Here is an 11,797-nt window from a genome sequence, read left to right as displayed (position 1 = left end):
GCAAGAACCAAATTTCTACATAAATAAAATTACATACATTACCTAAATGCATATATCATAGTGCATCATCGTTAGATTGTAAAAGTGTAGACACTCGCTACATGATGGGCTAAGGCAAACATGCACACTCCAAACAATGTTTGTAGATCCATCTCTATGGTGTAATCTGTTAGAATTTGGTAAAGCCTTCACAGAAGGATAAATCCAAGAATATAGAGATATCACTCTAAGGGGGGACAAATCTTAATTTCCAGAACTTGAAAAACCTAAAACCTACCTAAAACTTGTGGAAGGACCTAAATAATAAACACTTGATAGGGGGATTGTTGGACACCACCATGGAACTTAACTCTTAAATCATGCATCTAAAATAGATGTTAGGAGAGCATGCTAAAAAAGGTCGTGAGACACCTTAATCCATTTTATATGTAACCTTGGTCTAATTGAATAACTCTCTTTTTGGCTTATTGTGGGTTACAAGTGTTTCTTCCTCTACTCTTCTCTGCTCGTGTTGCTCTCCTTCTTCCCCTTCTCGGCTATGGTGCGAAGATCCAAGGATCTAACAACTTTGTTAACCTTTTTGAAGGACCATGCATCAACTGACTAACCTAACCCTTTAGAGCAGGATGTACTATGCATAACACGATCGTAGGGCATGCATGTAGCTAGTCGTTGTTACATGCGTGTAGGCATCCCACATCATGTAGCTTAGAGCCAATTGGATAACTAGTATGGTATGTGCAACGTTGGATGTTATCATCTTCGGCTGGCGTGTGACACATGAATTATCACACCTAGTAGGTTGAAGGCTAGCTCGTGAGAAGTTTAAAGAGGAGAGTAACAAGTGTCTGCTCTCATTGCCCACTTTTATGTGTTTCACTTTAGCTCTGGAATTCTCTCTATGGACTCTTGCCTTAGTTGGCTGTTAAGAATGACCTCAGATTAGTCCCTGCTTTGGTTGATTGGAACCCTCCGTTACAGAAACAGTACAAGGCACATAGTCCTCGAGCATAATGTCCAGAATGCACATAGTCCTCATCTCTTAAATGAATAGTCTGATGTAGCGTCCATACCATTGCAAGGAAGGGTGCCATTCTGATCACTTCCACTGGCGTTTTGGTGTATGCTCATAATTTTCTACATAGACCTACTTGACGCTGTATTCTGTGGTTATACATAGACCTACTTGACGCTGTATTCTGTGCACTTTGAGACCTTTGATTGGTTGAGACATGTACAATGGATCACATTGTTTCATTTTAGAGGTTATAAGGGTGAACTCTATTTGAATTGTGACTGTCATGCTGGTTCATGACAATTCTATATTTTTGGTGGCAGGGTCAAGACTACTTTTTTGTAAGGTCGTTCGTTAGGTTTGTTGCTAGTGTGCTTGTCAACTTGCCAAAGGATGCTCTGGAAAATGATGTTGACCTTGTTCTGGGAGGCATATGTGCATTAGAGCAAGAAATTTCATGGTTTCGGTCTGAGGCAACAAAATGGAGAGTGCAGCTTGCCGGTCTGACTCTTCAGAAGGCCAATTCTGATTACTGCAGGTAATTGTTTTCTCTCGAGTCTCTCTCTCTCTCTCCCCCTCCCCCACCCCACCCCACCCCACCCCGTGTGTGATTTTATGATCTCATTCTCAGTGATCTCACCCTCCAGCATCTTGGTCTTAATCATAAGCCAAGATAAACCTGTTGGATGCAACTCTACATTTGCAAATGCAGTAGGCATTCCTGAGTTGCCATATGAACCTCAAAACCATACCCTAGAGGAGCATAGGGTGAAATAAATCGCAAACTGTAGTGTGTGAAATGTGCCAAAGTGATGGAATAAATAGTCAATCTCTCACTGGTATGACTAGTGTACATCCACCGATTCTGTACATCAACACAAAATCAAAAACCATTTTTACTGTTTTCCATCTTTCCACCTCTGGTACGTACTACTGTGTTAGAAATTGTCATATTCTTCAAACTTTTACCAATTGCTAAGGCTGCACAGCCAGCATTCTTCTTAGAAAAACTTTCTGGTCACCAGATATTTGTGAACGTCTCCATTTTTTACCAGCTTAGTTATAGGTGCACGTGGCACTTGTTACGTTTAGATTGCATGTCCTGCTGACTTAACAAGAGAGTAGAACTTTGCAAATTGAGATGTCCAACATTGGGTAACTAAATTGTCTTTGGGTGATCTTTCGTCCGTGCAGACAAGAGAATGAAAATCAGTATCAAATACATCAATCAAGGAAGATTTCTGCCCATTCAAGTTTTACCCGGCGGCTGCAGAAAATTGATACCAATTTTGCACGGTGCCAGGACATTTCCTAAGCTGTCTTTAACTATAGAAGTAGGAGGTAGCTTGTCCATGCTCTTAGGGTTAGATGTGCACGTGACAGTTCACAACGCAGAGCCAGATTTCAATAAATTCATGTTAACCGCTATAAAAAAAAACCGTGCACACATTGAGCTACTGCAGTCGGGAGTTGGTTGGTGCACAGTGGCTTCTCGGCAGCATGCGCGGCTTGTGACCACCCACTTGAGACTCAACGGTGCTGTCTGTGGGACTGCCCCATGGCACATCAGGTATGGCTTCGGATTCTTTCGCTGATGCCTGCACTTTCTATAGCCAGACAGTACACTTGGGGTGCTGCAGCCTAGTCCACACTCTCGGGGCCAGTGTTGCGTTTTGAGATGGCTTCAGTTAGCAGGATGATAGTGATATAGGAGGGTAGGCCTACTCTCCAGCCTGCCACCACCTCGTTCCTCAGGAGTGGACCAGTGACTGTTGGGAGCTCATTTGCGGCCTGACACTATGGTTCATTTGGTGAGCCTGCTGTTTTCGCATCTTCGAGGCTCGACCTGTTCCACCGGTGGAGACTGTTTGTCGCGACATCTGAAGCTGGTCTGCACACTCAGGGGCTAGTTTGAGTGACTCCAAGGTAGCTTCAACCGCATGCGGGAGTGCCATGAGACCTTCTTGAGACTGTGGCGCCCAGGACCATTCTTCACCATGGTTCATGGTGTGTCTAGATGGCAGTACCACCCACCGGTGTGGTTGTTTCCCCCTCCCATTTCTTGATTTAGCCTCCTTTGTACATATCTTGTTTTTTCTTTGGGTGAATCTCCCCACATGTTGATGTAGCCCTCTCTAGCAAGGGAAGTTTGTAGCCCATTGGGCAGTTTTTTAACTAATGGAAGGATCTTTTTCTTGGAAAAAAAAAAGGACCGTGCAGCAACATCAAATCCCTGTCCAAGCATGGATTTATTCTGAACCTTGAAGCGAGAATTCTACCCATTTTAGCTTGTTTAAACTTTATCCAAAGGAATGCCCATTTGCAGATCTATTAGTCACTTGAAGTCTTGTCAAGTGACTGTGTTTCCATGAGGGACAGCCTCAAGAGAAGTAAACAAGTCACGATGCGAAGTGATGTGCTTTGTAGCACCACTATAAAAGTACCAAACATGCAAATCTGCAGCAACTGACATACATGCATCATGGACGGAAGGGTCATAAGTACACTCTGCACTAAATGTCCATTCTGCATCTACATCAGCATCACAATCTCCATCGTCGAAAGACTCCATAATAGATGCATTAGTAGTGGGTCCAGCCTCTTTCTTCTTGGCCTCTTTCGCCTTCAATTTAGGACATTGCTTGATCAAATGATCATTAGCCTTGCAATAGTGGCAACGCATCTTCTTTTTGCCTTTGTCACCAGAATTCCCAGACGAACTGCTGCCAACTGAAGCATTAGAAACAGGTGCCTTGCTGCTTTTACAAAAGAACCCTGAGAAGTGGCTGCATTGTTATTACCACTCTTTTTCTGCGAAGCAATAAAAGCCTGTTCAATTGCACACTGTTTAGTCCTGTTTTTTCTAGAAAGTGACTCCTAACAGCAATGTGCATAATGTATCAAATTTGATAGCTTGCGGATTTCCTTGGGTCATAAGTCTCAAAGTACTAGCAAAAGTCTGGTAAGTGTCCAGCAACGCATCCAGAACAGTCTGCACAAGTGAGCTGTCGGAAATGACTTCACCTGCAGAAATGAGTTGCTCATTGATATCCTTGATACCAGCAAGGAAAGTGTCCATATCATCTTCCTCTTGCATAATCTTTGACTCCAACTCTTTACGCAGCAATGCAATTTTAGCCTCATTGCGGCTTGCATAAAGACCAGCCAAAGTATCCCAAGCCTGTTTTGCAGATTTTGCTGAACGGATGTGAGGAGTAATACTGCGCTTCACAGATAATGCAATCAATGCATGAGCCTGCGCATCTTTAACATCCCAATGAGCCTGCACAGCTGTAGGCAAAACAACTCTAGCACCCATAGTAGGCCTGCTAGAACCTGCAACATCCTCAATAGAGCTTGTATCCACAGAAGGCGGGCGTACATCAATGCCCTGCACAACATTTCAAACACCTTTTGACACAAGAACATGTGTCATCATGTAAGCCCACATGGGATACTTATCCCCATCCAATTTGTCCTCAGTAGCCAACATCTTGAATACATCTGTGTTGTTGTCAGCCATGGCGAATGACTGTACCTGATGTGAAAACTGCTCGGAAAGAGGAGAAACGAAGTAGGAACAACACGTGCTATATATCACAACCCGCAGAAGACTGTAGGAACCTGTTATGCAGAAAACGGCACTGACAAAAAATCTGCACAAAAGGACGAAATAGCCTGCGCAATACTGCCTGTAGTGGAAACAGAGGCCGAAATGAGCTCAGATCAAAATTCTGCAAATACTTAGCTCTACGAGCTTACCCAAAGTATTAATCGCCCTGTAGATGCTCGCCAAATCTCACTCAAATCGGAGCAAGTGAGCAGGAGGGTGCTGGCGACGCTAGCGACTATGCCCAGGAGGACGTGACCTGCTCTAATACCAATTGTTGAAATTAGGGTTGCAAGGAACCCACACACACAGCTTGGAGAAGATGAAGAAGCTCAATGTACAACACAGGGAGTGTACTGCTCAGTGCTCACAATGAAAGATGAGCTAGCCCTAGGGTAATGGGCGTATATACATGCACGGGGGAAAAAACCTCCTAAAGAGGGAAAAAGTGCCCCGGCGGTCCTAAGTGTGTTCACACACATCACTACCTCATGTATATGGTAACAAGGACAGCGAACCATTGATCTATATATGATGAGCTCGGGTTCATCCATTGCCCTAGGATTGGAATTGGATGGGAGTGAGTCCCGGCCGGGTGATAGGGACCCGCGGATGCGTCTGGAAATCGGCCTAATCCGGGTAGGCCTGATGCCGACGGAAAAGGGAGGAAGATGGATCCTTGAGGGATTGGATAAGGAAAGAAGGATACGAATCCTGAGAGGGATCGTATTATGGAAGAAGTAAGGGATCCTGGGATGGATCAGACAAAGGAAGGGAGATGTGATTAATTAAAGAACACTTGTTTTCAAATTGTTTGGTAAAAATTAACCTTGAAAAGGCTAGGAACCTAAATGGGCTATCTCGTACTTGTCCACATCAATCGGACAGTGCTCTGCTTCTCGGACAGTTTTCTAAAAGGAACCTAAAGTAGATTGTTTTAAAGCCTTTCCCAAACAAGAAAATATAATAAACAGGAATGGTGTAAAGGCGTCGCCTCAACACGTGGCGGAGGAGACAGGATATCTGAGTCCTGGGACAAGGATCGGGATATGCCTGGAGAAGTATATGTGATTGCTTGAAATATTATTAAAGGAAAAAGAAATTAAAACATTATAAAAGGGAAAAAGGTGGGAACGACTTGGTGAATGCACATTTGCAAGGGTATGCAACAGTTTGCATGCTGCTTTCAATTGCTTGAAATGTTTTCTGTGATCAATTGGTTTGGAATACTGTTTTCCTAGTAATGTAGTACTACCTTGGGATTGTGCATTTACCGAATGGTTCGGTGGGAGGGTGGATTCCGGAGGGTTAATTGTTGGCCGAAAAGTTGAACCCAATTTTATGTTGTCTAATAAGTTGAGTCAAGCTTAGGGAAGGAAAATCTGATTTACGGAGTGGGAATTCAAACTAGGGAATGAGGGATTTCGTGTAGCCAATAATACCACTCATCTTAGGGGAATGCTCTAACGGCTGTGCTCGGTCCTAACCGGGAAAAAAGCGTCAGTGACCTTGAACCAAGGATGAATCAGAGAACTCCCACCAGCGGACCCTGGAAGGTTGATGTTCTAATTTAGTCTAATGACTTTGAATGGTAAGTGAAACCGATAAGGAAAGGTGTTTTTGGGTTAAGGGACCCGTATGAGAAAAGTGACGGTTATCACCCCCTTGAGTTGGCATCGAAGAGTAGGGGGAGTTCTGTCTTGGTGTCGGTCTCAAGTGGGAGGGATGTCAGGAATCGCGGTGTAGTTGTGGGAAGACATTGCAGCCGGCGGTACCTGGCATGGCCCTCACAAACATGACTTCTTCTTTCCTCTGTTTAAGAGGAACCCATATGCATTCAAGATTTGGGCTACTCATGTTATCCATATTACATCAAAAATATAAAAAAATTTACCTCAACTCATATCTTGATTGAGAAAGAAATAAACCTTTGACATTTGTGAATCTCTCCTTGCGATGGTGGAGTATCTTATATTGAACTGCTCCATAAAAGAAGAACCTAGCCGGGACTCTTATACCAATGTAACGTAATTTGAGTAGTTGACTGCCATAATTAATTGAAAATAAGAGATGCATAACATAAATCACATAACCATAAGTAGAAACTTAGAGAGAGAGAGAGAGAGAGAGAGAGAGAGAGAGAGAGGAACAACATAGTATTGAGGGTTTGATGGCCTCCCCCCCCCCCCAAAAAAGGTCTTTTTATTTTATAAAAGCTTTCAATGAAGCTAAATATAATCATGATACATTAAATTTTTCATAAGGTGGCATTCTCTTTGTGCCAATGTAATGGCCTTCTCTGATCAAGCCAACCATTTTGGCCTTCTCTTATTAGAACCATAGACTCACAAAGTCCTCTCTTTGAAGAAGCATCATCTTCTTTCTTCTTTGACATATCTTCTTCCTTCTATAGAAGAATCACAAAAATACACCAAAATCTTAGAAACATGTACATGCTTCCCTTTATAAGAGCCTTACTTATAGAGGTCTATGCATGGCACATAACTTCTTTATTGTCTTCTTTGAAAATGGTGAGAATAATTGGTGAAAAAAGGTGCTATTATAGAGAAAAATAATGTTGAAAGTAATACCATAGATGTATAGAGCTCAAAGAGAGATTTCTTTTGCGTCTTGGGTTGCACAATTCTGACAATTGGAGCTTAAGTTATGGCCGTTTTTATGAAGAGTTGTCCTGCATGCACGACAACTTGCTTCTCTAATCTAGAGAGCCCATTGCATGAAAAAATGCCCTTACTTCTCCTTTTTTAGAGCTTTTGGCTTCATTTAATAGCCTCCTCTTGTCTTTTTAAACCAAACATAGCCTACATGCTATCATTAGCTTAAAAAACATGTGCAGTATTTAATCTTATAAAGAGAGCACTTAACCTTAGAAAACGAGTACTTAACCTTCACAAAATTCACATCCAAATATAGATTCTTGATCGTGAAATTGTCCTCTTCAAAGAGAATGTCAGAAAGCACACTAGAGTTTCAAAAAGCCCTTTTTGCTTTTTGGAAAACACTTTTTATTTTACAAGAACAATGACTTCAAAAATATGTTCTAAACATAATTCTCATAAAAAGCATTTATAAATCATAAAAACATACCGTAAAAAGCATTATTGGTGACACATACAAGGACCTAAAGGGTTGAATCCTTTGATCTCCCAACACACAATCCTTATCAAGGATGGAGCCAAACCTTGGAAACTACACCCTTATACATAAAATGATATGCTTGCCAAGAAAATCATGGAGGAAATAGAAATTGTTTGAGGTAGAGTTTATCTCCAAAATTGCCCACACATAATGGGTGTCTCTTATTGTGGTGGTACCTATGAAGAACGGAAAACTAAAAGTTTGTGTCAATCTTGAACAAGTCAATGCCACCATCATTAGGGATAATCTCCCTCCATCAATCCCAAACTATGTGCTTACAACTTTTTGAATGGCATCTCTGGCACAATCAAGTGACCATAGCACCTCAAGACCAACATAAGATGGTTATTGCCACTAAATTGAGAGTAATTACAAACTTTGTGATTCAATTTGTGCTTTCAAATACTCCAGCTAATGCACTTGAAGGAAAGAAAGGATCACATTGATCATTTGATACTCATTTTCATTAAGTGCCACATCTATAGGATATGCTCAACCTCAAAAAATGCAAATTGGTGGTATTGCTAGTCCTTGATCACATCGTGCAAATCATGGAATAACCAAGGGCATGGATATAATTTCGTCAATCATTGATCTACCCAAGCCCAAGATTTTGTTGGATGTGCAAGTTTCTACGGGCCATTGGGGACCATGTATTGGCTATTAGTATCTGTTGAGTGAAATTTAGACTGCAATGTAGCTTTTGATAAACTCAAGGCTATACTTATTAATACACACACATATATATAATTTCACTTCGTTCATGTGTGTGTGTGTGTGTGTGTGTGTGTGTGTGTGTGGTGAAGGACAGATGGGGTGGGGGTGCAAGAGAGATGGCCGGTAGGGGCCGACCTCGCTTCACTGCAAAGTTGATGGAGAATGCTCTGCTCAATTGCTACGGGAGCAAAAATGGCTCACGCAATAAAGTTGGGCTTTTTTCACTTTACAATTTGTAAACGTTGTTATGAGCATCACAAGATGTGACGCACTTAGCGACGCTTTTATTACAAGCACCCCTGCTTACAAAGCGCACTTGTAGTAGTTTATACCTTGAGAACCGTATAGCCAAAGGGGGGGGGGGGGGGGGGGGGGGGGGGGGGGGGGGGGGGGGGGGGGGGGGGGGGGGGATAATTTTTTACACAGTTCATCGGATGGAAAGGGAGGATGCTATCAACATTGGATAGCTTCAATCATATCCTCTTCTACTTAGGGGCTAAACCCCATAGAGCTGACATCATAGCAAAGCACGCAATATGCAATGTAGTAGCTGCCTAGAAACAAAGGAAAGACATGCACCATAGTGCTGTTATGCAAGAGGTCAAGGGTGGCCACCCTTACGTGTCCACATGGCCAACATAGTCTAGCACCAGCAAGTACTCATCGTCTCCTCCTTCTTTGAGCTAGCAACCTAGACAACCGATTCCTCAGACATCGTGCATATATGGTGTAGAAGTTGGTCTCTTTCTCTAAGCTAGCAACCTAGTAAACAACCCCTTCCTCCGCCAATCGTGATTATCAGGTGCAAAATTTGGTCTCAATAATGTAGTGCAGTAGATCAGCCAGCATAGCCTTCATCACCACTCCTTCTGCAGCAGTTGTCAACATGTCGTTGCCCTTAAACCTGCAAGCACATCAAGCAACTTGAAACAACACTCTCACTCTCTCTCTCTCTCTCTCTCTCTCTCTCTCTCTCTCTCTCTCTCTCTCTCTCTCTCTCTCTCCCCCCCACACACACACACACTCACACACACACATACAGGCACTTGCCCCTTCTCTCTCTCTCTCTCTCTCTCTCTCTCTCTCTCTCTCTCTCTCTCTCTCTCTCTCTCTCTCTCTCTCTCTCTCTCTCTCTCTCACACACACACACACACACACACATAAGTTGGGGCTTCTTCCCTAGTCACAACTCAAAAATCTCTTGGAACATGTAGGTCAACTCTAGCACATGCAAGAGAATGTTTATCCTTATGCAGTTTGGAACTCTAATTGCCATCCACACACATAGACACACACACACATGCACTTGTTCCTTCTATGAAGCCTTTCTCTTATGTACGACATGGTGTGTGTGTGTGTGTGTGTGTATGTGTGTGTGAGAGAGAGAGAGAGAGAGAGTTTTGGCAGGTCTTCAAGTTCCGTGAAATATGAAAAACACAACGGCATTGTTGGCTTTGCCTAGTGACTCTTTGTAACCAAGTATGACATTTCTTTGGGCATCTCAAAAAAAGGGGGGGGCTCCATCGTCCGTGCACACACGGATTATGGGGGCTCCCCCCCCCCCCCCCCCCCCCCCCCCCCCCCCCCCCCCTTTTTTTTAAGATTGTATGGACACCACATTTGGCATACATCTTGACCAGGTAGTACCAACCACGACATTTTGTTGCGACATGCCTATAAGATGCAAGTGTAGGCTTCTTGGCTTTGTTAAAAATTTGTTAAAATTTTGGTCTAATTATTTAATTTTAACGAATACTTCATGACAATTCAATCTAACTATCATTAAAAACTATTTACAATACGTGAATAACTTAGAATATCCAAAATTTTGGGGAAAAAATGGGGGCAGGAGCTCCCTAATCATCCGCGTGCACGTGGATGATCGAGGGGCTCCTAGCCCCCTCTTTTCCCCAAAGTTTTAGATTTATACCCTCTTACTGCATTTTAATGGAGCTTGTGTGTTCTTTTTTCTTTTGCAAAATTTGGATTCGTATCTTCTAATGAGTCTCAATGGACCTTCTACATTAAAAAAAAGGGAAGGAACAAGAGCCTCCCCGTGGTCCCTACATGCACGGACAACAAGAAGGCTCTCGCTCGCCGTGTTCTTTTTTTTAATATGCAAATCCGTAAAGCCATGCCGGCTATGAAGGATGATTTTTTTTCTTTTTTTGGAAAAACTCCTCCCTCTATCTTATGAAAAAGGGGAGGGTCGAGAGATCTCTCATCATCTGCATGCGTGTGGACTATTGGGGGGCTATTGGCCCTCCCTTTCTTTGGAGAGAGAGAGAGAGAGAGAGAGAGAGAGAGAGAGAGAGTTTTGTGTAGTGCCAGCACAATGGGCGATGATTTATTCCACTAGCAAGCTACAATTATGGGGCCGCTGAGCAATAACCCCTACTCAGGTGGGGTCTTCTTTGTCGCTATTCACTTCCCTCGTGACTACCCCTTCAAACCTCAACATATGCTTTGATATTTTGAAGGAACAATGGAGCCCAGTGCTGACAACCTCAAAGGTCCTTATGTCAATTTTCTACTCCTCACTACAACTTCAAAAATGAAAAAAGGGGAGGGCCAAGAGCTCTCCCCAATTTTTGCGCAAGGTAGCCTCGGGGCTAAGTGACATGGGCATGGGAGGGTGGGATCTACGATGAGGCAATTTTGCACTGTAGATCTTGGCGGCAATGCCAAAAGTAATATAGGGTAACTTAGATTACAAAAAGTAATCTAGGGTACCCTCGATTACTTTTGTCGGCGCGCAAGACGAAGTGGTTAGGACATGCGCCTCACAAGGATGAGGTCACATGTTCAAATCCATGGATGCAAAATGGGATACCCTAGATTAATTTTTGTGATCTAGGGCACCCTAGATTACTTTCTGTAATCTAGGGTACCTGCATCCCAGATCTATGGCCCATAATCCCCTCATCGTCACTTAGTCCCAAAGGGCAGGGAGGGCCAAGAGCTCTCCCCGATTGTTACACACACACACACACACACACACGGAATCCAAGTAGGCCATGATGTAGACCTGGTTCTTGTTGATCATTACAACCTCATTTGAATCGTTGCAACTAATTTCATCTTCTTCTACACCCTTATCATGGGTTGTAGCAGAAGAGGCTACGTCTGCATTATCTTGTGCAACTTTTCCCTCGTTACCATTGGAGGAAGAGCAAGGTAGGCTTTTGCGCATGCAAGTTTGAACATTGCAGGAGCATCAAGTGTTTGAGAACTTGTGCAAAGATGATCTTGATTTGCAGAAATTAAGGGTGCACTAATTTCATCTTCTTCTACAC

General features: G+C 43.0%; 1 pseudogene; it reads left to right on the top strand.

Annotated features, from left to right (window-relative positions):
* Positions 1-7,859: 7,859 nt before the first annotated feature.
* LOC147447132 (ubiquitin-conjugating enzyme E2 4 pseudogene) lies at positions 7,860-11,059 on the top strand (annotated as a pseudogene).
* The last annotated feature ends 738 nt before the right edge of the window (positions 11,060-11,797 follow it).

This window comes from Adiantum capillus-veneris, chromosome 11, assembly GCF_014529385.1.
Source record: "Adiantum capillus-veneris isolate H3 chromosome 11, ASM1452938v2, whole genome shotgun sequence".
NCBI lineage: Eukaryota > Viridiplantae > Streptophyta > Polypodiopsida > Polypodiales > Pteridaceae > Adiantum > Adiantum capillus-veneris.
Note: the sequence above shows the minus strand (reverse complement) of the source record. Positions and strands in the feature narration are given on the sequence as shown.